Source organism: Priapulus caudatus, unplaced genomic scaffold, assembly GCF_000485595.1.
Source record: "Priapulus caudatus unplaced genomic scaffold, Priapulus_caudatus-5.0.1 Scaffold61, whole genome shotgun sequence".
Taxonomy (NCBI): domain Eukaryota; kingdom Metazoa; phylum Priapulida; class Priapulimorpha; order Priapulimorphida; family Priapulidae; genus Priapulus; species Priapulus caudatus.
This window is the reverse complement of record NW_014577122.1, coordinates 526,240-531,395: the sequence shown is the minus strand read 5'-3', so window position 1 is coordinate 531,395 and position 5,156 is coordinate 526,240.

The following is a 5,156-nucleotide window of genomic DNA, read 5'->3' as shown; positions in this document are numbered from 1 at the left end:
TTACCGTGGTGTACCCGCCGGCACGTGTCGTGATTTACCCCGTGTACGCTTGCCATACCGCGGTTACTGTGCACGTGTAACCGCAGTCGCACGCGCGCTCTACGTGGGTGCGCTTACGCGCAGTGCACGTGCGTGTACCGCTGTGCCACGTGCGCATGTAACCCGGTGTACGCTTGCATGTACGTGCCGTGTACCCGCGTGCACGTGCCGTGTACCCGCGGTGTACTGTGCGTGTACCGGCTGTGCCACGTGCGTGTACCCCGTGCATATCTCCTGTGTACGGTGCGTGCTACCCGCGTGTAACGTCGGTTACCGCGTGTACTCGCGTGTACCCGCGTGTACGTGCGATGTACCTGCGTGTCGTGCGTGTCATCTTGCGTGCTACGTGGCGTGTACGCGATTGTTACGTGCGTTGTACCGCGTGTACGTGACGTGTACGTGCGTGTATCTCCGTGTACGCCGGTGTCGCGTGCACGTGCGTACACCGTGCGTGTATCTCCGTGTACCTGCCATGTACGTGGTGTACCACGCACGTAACACGCACGTACACGCACTTACACAGCGCATACACGCACGCTACACGCCGGGTACACGCACGTACACTCGGGTACAACGCGTGGTACACGGAAGATACCGCCACCGTACACGACGTACACGCGGCGTACACGCACCGTACACGCGGGGTACACACACAGTAGCACGGACGGAGTACACGCACGTAAACAGAGATACACCGCACGTCACACGCGGCGTACACGCACGTACACGCAAGGTTACCCGCCACGCACACGCACGTACACGCGGGTACACGGAGATCACGCACGTACACGCACGTACACGCGGTACACGCACGTACACGCGCAGCATTCACACACGTACACGGCAGGTTACACGCACGATACACGCGAGTACACGCACGTACACGCGCGCCGTCACGGCACGTACACGGGAGATACAGCGCGGGTTACACGCCGTGCACGCCGGGTACACGCACGTAACCCAAAAAAAACGCGCGGCGTACACGCAGTGCCGCGGGGTACACGCACGTACAGCGGGGTATAGCCACGTTACACAGACGTGCACCGCCGCGGTACACGCACGTACCGCGTGTACACGCTCTCCGTACACCTGCGGGTTTACACGCACGCTGACACGCAGGTACCGCCGTACACGCACGGTTCACGCGAGTACACGGAGATACACGCACGTGGCACGCAACTGGCACGCGGCCGTACACGCACGTACCACGCACGTACACCGCAGATTACACGCAACGTACACTCGCAGGTACACGCCATACACAGCAGGTACGGCCGCGGCGTACACGCACGTACACGCACCTCACACGCGCGGTACAACGCGGGTACACGCACGTACACGCAGATACACGCACGGCACACACGGCGTACACGCACGTACACGCGGGTACACGCACGTTTGTTGCACGCGGGTACCGCACGATACCCCATGCCTACCTGCGGCGCCCATAGATTTCGTTACCAAAATAATCGATTTCGCTAACGAAACATCAGTCATGCCGACACTTGGCGCCGCGCGCGCGCCACGTGTACGCATGATTTCGTACGAAAGCACCGATCGCCAGTAGCTTGATTTGCGCTAACGAAATCACTCTGGGCAGGTAGTGATTTCGCCTAACAAAATCACTTTGCTAGACTCTTATTTCGTTCGACGAAATCAAAGAATTTGTAACGGAAATTCCAAGTCCTGCCAACACTTAGGCCGCCGGCGCGGCAGGTGCTAGCCAATCGCAGTAGTTGATTTCGTAACGAAATCACTTTGTAGACTTGATTTCGTTACGAAATCAATGATTTTGTAACGAAATCACTCGATCGCAGTAGCTGATTTCGTAACGAAATCACTTTGTAGACTTGATTTCGTTACGAAATCAAAGATTTTGTAACGAAATCACTCGATCGCAGTAGCTGATTTCGTAACGAAATCAGTCATGCGACACTTGGCGCGCCGGAAGGTGTTACGAGGGCAAAGGCGAGCTGGAAAATTACGGAAGTATACGGTGATGTGAGCGGAAAGACAAGTTTTATGAATCACGCCTCGTTGTCATTTGTTTTTTGCATTCACTTCTACTCTATTTTACCGGAACGTTTTCACTATTGCCATAGACGGAATGGAATGTAATGAATGAAATTGACGTTAACATGAAAGATTCAAACAGATCAGTATCAATAAAAAATGTTACTATACTACTAGCACATGTTTTCACTATTACGATAGGTGGAATAGAATAGATAGGTGGAATAGACTCTGATGGTAGTGTGAAGGTAACACGAAGACGATGTAAGGTAGTCGCTTTGTTTTATTTTGGCAAAAAGTATATTTTTGGTTGCATTTTATTGTCTCATATAATTAGGCATATATTATAAATAGTATCAAGAGTGCATAATAGAGAGTGCATCTCTATTATGCACTCTTGATAGTATGCACGTGTAATGTATGTACATAGCGATGTAATGTGTATACACACTGGAGGAACACACCCACTCACTGCTCTCCCCCCTCTGTCACACATTCTATGTTTCTCTCGCTCTCTCCCATACCTTCTCTATTTCTGTCTCTTACATTCTCTCAGCCCTCCCGTCTCCACTTTTCTCTATGTCTATATTTAAACATATGAGTATCAATAACAAATGTAATTATCCTGGCTCGATGTTATTAACTATTTATGTATTATTTATGTTTGAAATTATCCATGTAGCTTCACAAATGATATGGACACGCCCGCGCGTGTATTTGTGTATGTGTGCGTGTTTGTTTGCGTGTGTGCGTGCGTGCGTGCGTGCGTGCGCGCGAGCGTGTGTGTGTGTGTATGAGGGGTGCGCGGTAATGTATGTATGTGTATGTGTGTGCATGCGTGCGTGTGTGCGTGCGTGTGTGGGAATGTGTGTGCGTGTTTGCGTGTGTCGGGGCGTGCGGGCGTGTACACAACATATAGTTACACAGTAGGTATATATATGTATAGTTAGATAGAAACTATAAATACACTACTTGGTTAGACATGATAAAGTGCCTTCGACATCTCTGCATTAAATTATACAATGCCTACACACATTGATCTCTCACTATCATTTAGTGGCGGCATATATTTAAACGGTACGCAGATGTATATAGTAAAGATAGATACACTTATTTCCTAATTAAGTACCAATATCTTAGTTTATCTCTTTACCTGAGAAAAAAAATTATCTGCGTAGCTACCTAACGTACAAAATCAGGGTCGGCAGAGGGTAAATAAAGATTCTGTGAAATGTGGCGTATAATGAGTGCCAGTGGGCGCTTTGCCTAGATGCGTGCGCAAGAGGCTCGACCGGGCGTTGACCCGACTAGTATGGATGACATAAGCAGGCAGGCAGACCGTCAGGTGTGCGTCACTAGGGCTGAGAACATGTAAGTATTCGTGTCACTGTGAAATCTCAGGCACGTTAGAGAACGTTTGCTCTCCCATAGGAAGTACGGGACAACGGATGCGATACCGGTGCAATAAGTGTGTAAGTATACGCGGCCGGCAGCCGTTGACAGCCTAGCTTTCCATTACATAATAGCACAAGCAGTCAGGTTTGCATTGGCGAGCTGAGGCCGTGTAGGTATTAGCGTGAAATCTCGTGGGCGTTGGAAAACGTTTGCTTTCCCATAGGAAAAACGGGGACCGAAATGACAAGCGCGTATAAAAGGCGGAGCTGGATGTATGGTATCCGCAGTTGTTTGGAAGTGTGCATCAAGATGAGTCAACTGAAAGTGAAGTTTTATGTGCTCGACAGTCCAGAACCCAGGCGAGGCAAGAATGTCTCATTTTGGAACGTGCCGCTTCTCACTGAAGACAGTCAGAGAACTGATCTCACTGTCTTCAGTGATAGGTTTCTGAGAAAATTTTTGTGTAGGGCGGTTTCTACAAATCATGAGCCCAAGGGTGAGACAAGACAGCTTCACATTAACGGATCAGTCTACGGTATGTACAGATGTATTACCTACCATATTGATGTATACGTATGTCGATAGAATGACATGCGTGAGTTGTGTGTCGATGGAAAATAAATCTCTATGTCCTATTGTATATGAATTTCGTATAGAATGTTTTTTTCCATGCTTAGCATTCACTGTTTTGCTGGCGATAGGTTTCCATCGATAAAGACATGGTGCAGGACTTTAGAGAAGTGGTTCGCTGAACTGGTCGATGGATGAAGCCGCTACAGCTCAACCGAGCGGACGAGATTAGGTATCCAGGCACTCGTTAGTGATGTAAGTATGAAAATGTTGAGACAATTCCCCCCCCCCTCATTGCATGTAGCGATGCAAGGTGATTTGTTATAAAACAGAGAGTTCGTCTGAAAAATATGCCCTATGCGAGCTTACTGTATTGGTCTCTCTTCAATTGTCATTATGCATTTACATCGTTAGGTGTGTGTGCTGTGTTTGCAGGTTGTTGTAACGCAGGCCGGTTGCAGGACCAACGCCAACGAGCAGAGACAGCGCTTGCTCAGCTTCAACCTAGGCTGCTCGTAGCCGTAGCCCGACGGAAAGATACTTATCAAACTGTGGGCGACAGATACAGGCAAACATATTCAATGGCCAAGAAGGGTGTTTGTTTCACGCATCAAAATATTTTCGAAATTGGGCGGGAATTCGCTTCCAGAAAGGAGCGAGTTTCTACGCAAGAACCACAAAAAAGTAGAGGTTGAGCTTTCTAGGTCATGTCGGATTTGTAAGTATTGCGGACAGAGACCTTGCATTACCTTGGTGTATTCATTGACTTTGTGCCCTCTTATGGGCTCGTGATGCCTTTACTTTATAATTCACGGAATATTGTAATGACAAATATATCTGTCATTAGATCAGTGCGACTGTCAAATTATCAATGCCACCGCTTGTATTCAGTTTTGTACGTTGTGTCCCGATCACAATTGTTTTTTCTCAAGTGACATCAGGCATTCAGATGAAGAAAACTGGCAAGCAGCCAAGCACGGATTGTATCCAGCAATTGACATTCGACGGGTATGTAGTAGAATGATTCTACTGATAGTAGCATATGTTGTGTATTGTGCTTTTTAAACACACAGACACCATATGCTTTTCACAGCGTGACGCTAGTTCTTTGATCTCGCGCGAGATGTTGTGTTTGGGGA